Consider the following 7,292-nt stretch of genomic DNA (forward strand, 5'->3'; position numbering starts at 1 on the left):
GAGGATACTATGAATAACTGTACACCAAAAACTAGACAATGTAGATGAGATGGATAAATTCCTAGAAATACATGAACAACCTACACTGACCTTAGAAGAATAGAAGACCTCAAAAAAAAAACAATCAAAAGTAAAGAGATAGAAACAGTCATCAAAAATCTCCCAAAGATGAAAAACCCAGGACCAGATGGCTTCACAGATGAATTGTACAAACATTTGAAGATGACAGAATACCAGTCTTGCTCAAGCTCTCCCAAAAATTCAACAGGAAAGAATGCTACCGCTCATTCTATGAAGCCAGTATCACCCTGATACTGAAACCAGATAAAGATACTATGAAAAAAGTAAATTACAGACAACATCTCTAATGAATATAGATGCAAAAATCTTCAACAAAATACTTGCAAACTGAATTCAAGAGCACATTAAAAGAATTATATACTACAATTCCAGTGGGTTTTATTCCAGGTATAAAGGGTGTTTAACACAGGAAAATCAATTAGTGTAATAAACCACTACGAAAAATTGAAGAAGGAAAATCACATGATCCTCTTGATTGATGCAGAAGAGGAACTTGACAAAATACAACACCCTTTCTTTGATAAAAACACTACAAAAGATAGGAATAGAGGGAAGCTTTCTCAATATGGCAAGTGCATATATGAAAAACCTAGAGCCAGCACTGTACTCAATGGTAAATAACTGAAAGCTTTCCTGCTGAGATCAGGAATAAGACATCCAAAAGGGGTGCTGATGCAAAGTACCAGAATTCTGTTGGCTTTTATAAAGTATATTTACTTGAGGTAAAGGCTTACAGTTTCAAGGCCCTAAAGAGTCCAACTCAAGGTACCGTAAGATTCACCCAAAATCTGTTGCCACATGTTGAAGCAAGATGGCGGGCAATGTCTGCGAGGGTTCAGCCTTCCTCTCTCTCTTAAGACTCCATTGTACCAGCTCCTTCTGATCTCAGTTGTAGGCTGGAGGGCTTGTTTTTTCCTGGTTCAGCTGCTCTGGTCTCTTCACAAGGTCAGCTGTAAACTATCAGGCGAATGAATCATCTCTCTTTCTGGAGCCACAGGATCCTCTTCTGTGTCTATGGAGCTTCTTTCCTCTTTTCTCAGGTATCTGCTCTGACTCCCTGATTGAGCATTCATTTATATAGTCCACCAAGGGGGTGGGGACTCAACCCTGTACCACCTAATGATATGGTTGAATCAATGCCCTAATCTTAACATAATCAAGTAAAAGTAAAGCCTTTGAATTTAAATCAATCAAAGGGTATTATACCCAGAGGAACAGACCAGTTTGCAAACATAATCAATATCTCTTTTTTGAAATTCATAAATAATATCAAACTGCCACAGATGCCCACTGTCACCACTGTTAGTAAATATTGTGTTCAAAGTTCTAGCTAGAGCAATTAGGCTAGATAAAGAAATAAAAGGCACCCAAATAGGAAAGGAAGAAGTAAAACTTTGACTACTCACTAATGATATGAACCTATATCTAAAAAGAGCAAGGGACACATCACCCAAAAAATACAAAGCACCTTCAAGAGCATGAGATCAGCTTCAAGCTAGGGGTGGAGTATGATGAGACAACAGCAGATAATAGGAAAGTTAAGTTCACTGTGACGTTTGATGGAAGAAACTTGTCCATGTGCAAAAGTGGCACAGAGAAGAGATGGAACTTGTGTAGGAGCTAAATGATGGGAAACTCTTCCTGACACTCACCCATGGTGGTGTAGTTAGTACTCACACTTATGAGAAAAGGCACAAGAATGCCTACTCCTTCACTGACTGCCCCTCTGTCAATCAGCCACCACTGGACTCAGCACCAAATTGCTCACCCTTTCCTCTAACTTTCAAATAAGTCCACTTTAGGTGAGGTGACACCAGCCTGGATACATTCCAGTTTCCATTGTACATAATCGTTTGTTTTTAAAAACTGCATCTAAAGGGTATATTAGGTGGCTCTTTCTCCAGTTATATGTAGAGAAAGGTGTGAAAGGATACACATCCGAGATGTTAACATTTGTTACCTGAGAGCATTGGGGAGGGGGGCAAGGGAGGAATGAAAAGGAGATATAAATATATGGGTGAAAATAGTCAATCAAATGAGGTCAATAAAGCAAAGCCCAAGGCACACACACACACAAATACACATATTTAGGATCCAGAAATTCCAACTCTGAAAATCTATCCCACAAGAAATGAACCTCTAAACTGTAAGAATGCATACTGTAGGATTATTTATAGTGGCAAAAAATGTGGAACAAAGTGAATAACAGCACAGAAGCTTGGTTGAAAAAACTACAGTAAATTCTTACCATGAATGTGGTTGCCTTAAAAAAGTATGAGTTATAGCATATCAGGTGACTTCATTTCTGAAAGCGATTTCCAAAGAAGAAAGACAAGATGCAGGAAGTACATATAAGATGATCCTATTTTGTAATACCAACAACAAAATGGCTCTTCCCCAGGTATATGTAGGGAAAGATAAGAAAGGATGCACATCCAAGATGTTAACATTTGTTACCTGAGTGCAGTGGGAAGGGGGACAGGGGAGGAATGGAAGGGAGATGTAAATATATGGGTGAAAATAGTTACTCAAATTTTAATTCTTGTTATTTCAAAGAGAAAGTAAAACACCAATCTGGTGGGACCAAAAAATTATTCCAGAGTCAGTATACACTATTAGGGCTACCAAACAAGAGCTTGCTGTCTGACACACACAGAGGCCAATGCTATTACCTTGGAATTTTGAGAAAAGAAAGAGCTTTAATGCAAGGTTGACCAGCATGGAGACAAGAGACAAGGCTCAAATCTGTCTCCCTGATTCAAGCACTATGGGAGATTTTATGGGAATGGGAAACGAAGGGTGGGGAAAGAAGCAGGGAGGTTTGATTTGGCATAGTCCAATTGGTTAATTATACAGTTATCCATGTGTGGTAGTGTGGATTTCAGACTGGATCTTTCTTATTGAAGGACCTTTCACATTTGATCTGCTTCTGATGTCTCCCTGTCCTTGTAATCTTGGTTCTGAGGGAGGTGACCTCTGTTCCTGTTTTCTCAAACGTTATCTAAAGGACAAGAGTCAGTGTTTTCTGCACATGCTCAGGTTATATAACCCATGGTTAAACAAGCTCAGAAGAGAAGGCTACAGGAGCAGAGGACACCCCTCCCCACTCCATAAACTGGTTTTGGCCTGCCCACAGTTTCATTAGTAATAAACCAAGGTCCAGTCTAAATATTAAGGGGAAAATATCCAAATCTGGGGAATAGAGAAGTATTAAAATCTAAGTAAAATGGCAAAAGAACTCCCTTAGCTTTGTTTTCAAATGTCATGGAAATATATAACATCAAAATAAAGAAACAGCTAAATTTTTTTATTTGATTGGATACAAAGAATAAAGATCTATGGGTCACTGTGAAAATGGTAAGGACATTACATGGAAATAAAGCACATGGTCCTCCCTATTTACTGAAGAGACTCTCGGTTTTTAATTTCTATTTTTCTCTCAAGTCTGGAGGATGGCCAAGAAAGAATATTTCTGATAACAGGGTGTGATAATCTCCTTAGACTTTCCCTTGTGGGGGGGACATTTAGATAAAATTTAACATGAGGAATGAAGTTTCTGTAATATATCTACACTTTGTTGCAAAAAATGCGATATTCTTAAAATAATGAAAAATACAATTCCTAATACTATGGCAGCAAGATACCCAGAAGACGCTGCTCAGAATTCTGTCCAAGAGAACATGTAAGATTACAGAGAAAGTGTTGCAAGGTTTTAACAAAGGAGCTTTTTATTTGAGAGTTTTTGACTCAAAAAAGCATACATGCTAAGAACAAAATTACTAAATGAAATAATATTGCCATTAAGTAGAGTACACTACCCATTCAGCCCACATGGGAATGAAAAAATGAATCACTTCTTTAGGAAAGCTGTCAGTGAGTCTTAAACCAGGTTACAGTCTTCAGCTATATGTTCCCATTGTTCCCAGCATTCTCCTTTTGTAAAAATATTATCTTTTAGTGTCATTACTCATTGTCCGCACTACATTATACAACCCATGAGGTTTGGGAACTTACTTGCTCATTAATCTATCCCTACCAGTCATAGTACCTGGCACATGTTAAACACAATGAACAATGTGTTGAATTGTCTAATGAACAATTAAATAATAAATGAATTTAATTATTTTCATAAATATTCTATGACGTAAGTAGGGCATTTTATATTTGCGCTGAGGCTCAGAAAAATTAAAAAGCTTACTCAATATCACAGCAAAATGTGGACAAAGTAGGACAGGAAGCCAAGTTCTTTCACTCTTTCCATGAAATATGCTCTTAGCAATCTTAGATCTTTGCCTGAATGAAATCAAAGTTAACCTGGAAAGTCCATAAATCTTTGAAATATATATGTTCAAGCATTTCTCCAAAGGAGATGTTTTTTTATTTATAAACTACATTTGGTAATTTTCACCCCTTTTAAGAGTAGAGTTTCATGAGTTTTAACAAACATATATCGTTTATACCCACATGTATTATCGAGCTCATTTCCATTTCCCCACAATGTTACCGCATGCCTCTTTTTAGACAATCTTCACACTCCAAACTTGCCCCTGGAATATAATAATCTAATTTCTTTTTCTGAAAGTTAACCTTTCCCACAATTCCCTATGAATAAAATCATTATATGTATATTCTTTTGACTTCTTCTCTTTTCCTAATGCTGTCGAGCTTCATGCATACTGTTGCACGTATCAGTAGTTCCTTCCTTTTCATAAATATTTCATTGTATGAATATACAATGTTATCCATTCACCAATGATGGGCCTTTGGGTGGCTTTTGAGTGAGCATAAATAAAGATGCTATAACATTCATTTTATAGAACCGTGTGTGAACATGTTTTCATTTCTCTTCTGTAAAACCTAGGTGTGGAATTTCTGAGTCAGAGGGTAGTATATACATAACTTCATGGGAAATTGCCAATGATTTTCTAATGTGACTGTACCATGCAACATGCCTGCCAACAATATATGTGCTTTTTAATTGTTCCACATCCTTCCCAGCACTTGGTATTGTCCATCTTTTTTATTTTAGCCATGATAGTAGGTACGTATTATCTCAGGGTTTTAATTTGAATTCCCATAATTGGCAATGATGTTGAACATCTTTTCAAGTGCGAGCTTGCCATCTCTATAACTTCTTTGGTGATACATCTGTGTGAATCATTTAACCATTTTTAAATTGAGACTTACATAAAAGCACAATCAGTTCCTTGTCTTCAGGGCTTCTTCATACAGCAGCTCAAAACAGGGCAGCTGTCCTCCCTCCAAGCAAGTGAATGAGTGAGAGAGCACCCAAAACGAAGTCTTGGTCTTTTGTAACCTAATCACAGAAGTGCCATACCATCTTTCACCATGTTTTGTCCTTAGAAAATAGTCACTGATATCAGCTTCTTAAGAAGTGAGGATGCAGAACAGGTGTAGCTCAGTGCCTGCCTTGCATGTATGAGGTCCTGGGTTCGATCTCTGATACATCCTAAAAAGAAAAAAAAAAGTGTGGTTAACAATGGGAGAAGGCAGGGATCAGTGGTGGCCATTTCAGAGGCTGCCAAACACCCTGACAAAGAAATACAACTGATTTCTGATACAGATTTTATATCTTAAGATATGATACAATTATGTATTATAGTAGCTTTCTGTAGCTTCTTTGAGTAGATTCTTTGTATACAATCAAGTCAACTGTTAATAAAAACCATTATATTTCATCATTTCGAATCTGTATGTATTTTATTTCTTATTTTTTATTAACTGCACTAGCTAGAGCCTCCAGTACAATATCAAAACCAAATGAGGAGAATGGATATCCTTGCCTTGTTCATAATCTTAGGGGTAAAGCAAAATCTGAGGTGGGAGAGGATGTGGCTCAAGCGATTGAGCACTTGCTTTCCACATGGGAGGTCCCAGGTTCAGATCCCAGGGCCTCCTAGAAAAAAAAAAAACACCTCAGGGGAGCTGATGTGGCTCAGTGGTTGAGCACCAGCTTCCCATGTACAAGGTCCTAGGTTCAATCCACTGCACCATTACCTCAAATAATAATAATCTTAGTGATAAAGCATTATGTGTAAGTGTGATGTGGGATATAGGTTTTTTCATAGATTCCTTTAGCATACTGAAGAAATTATCTTCTATTTCTACTTTGCAAAGAGCTTTTATCAAGAATGATTATTTAATTTTATCATGTGTTGTTTCTGCATATATTGAGCTGTACATATGATTATTTTTTTTTATTGTGTTAAAATAGTGAATTCTATTAACTGTTTTTTTAAATGTTGAAACTTGAATTCCTAGAATTCCCTTCTTGGTCATGAGGGATTACATTATTACTTTTTTTATATATATTGTTGGATTCAATTTGCTAATATTTGGTTAAGGAATTTGTACCTAAGTTTAGGAGGGATACTGGTCTGTACTTTTCATTCCTTGAAATATCGATGTCTGGTTTTTGTACCAGAGTAATGCTAGCCTCATAAAATGAGTTAAAAAGTATTCCTTCCTCCTCTATTTTCTGGAAGAGTTTATGTAGAATTGGTATTATTTACCAGTGAAGCCTAGAGTGTTCTTTTGAGAAGGTTTTTTAACTGAAAAATTACTTTTGTAGACCTAGAGCTAGCTACAGTAACCATTGTTCCTTATGTGAACTTTGGGAGTGTGTCTTTCAGAAAGGTTGTACATTTTATATGTTATTAACTTCATTATGAGAAAGTTGTTTATAACAGTCCCTTACATCCTTTAAATGTCTGTAGGATCTACTATTCCCACTTTGATTCCTGATGTTGGTGATTTGTGTCTTCTCCCTTTTGTGTGTGTGTGTTTTTTTAAACAAACCCATTTTATTGATACATATTAATAAAGCATAAAATCCATCGAAAGTGTATAATCAATGGTATTTGCTATGTGCATTCCCCATTCTCCACATCAGATTTGTATAATTGGAAGACTACTATCCCACAGTATAGAGAAGACTCAAAGAGCATGGAAGCTTAATTGTGTTCATTTTTGCAACTCATAACCCTAATGGGTGAATATTCTGGTTCTATTCAATAATTTAATAACGGGAGAAAAATGGAGAATGATAATAGAAAAGGCAAAGCAGGAAGCAGCTAGGAAACAAGGAGAAAATTCTGGCAACCCAGTGTGTTCTGGAGTAAATTTAGCAATATCAGTGAGGGATCATGAATGAAATCGAACAATGAAGATGACAGGGCTTAATTGGAACA

The sequence above is a fragment of the Dasypus novemcinctus genome, chromosome 20 (genome assembly GCF_030445035.2).
Source record: "Dasypus novemcinctus isolate mDasNov1 chromosome 20, mDasNov1.1.hap2, whole genome shotgun sequence".
NCBI classification, from domain to species: domain Eukaryota; kingdom Metazoa; phylum Chordata; class Mammalia; order Cingulata; family Dasypodidae; genus Dasypus; species Dasypus novemcinctus.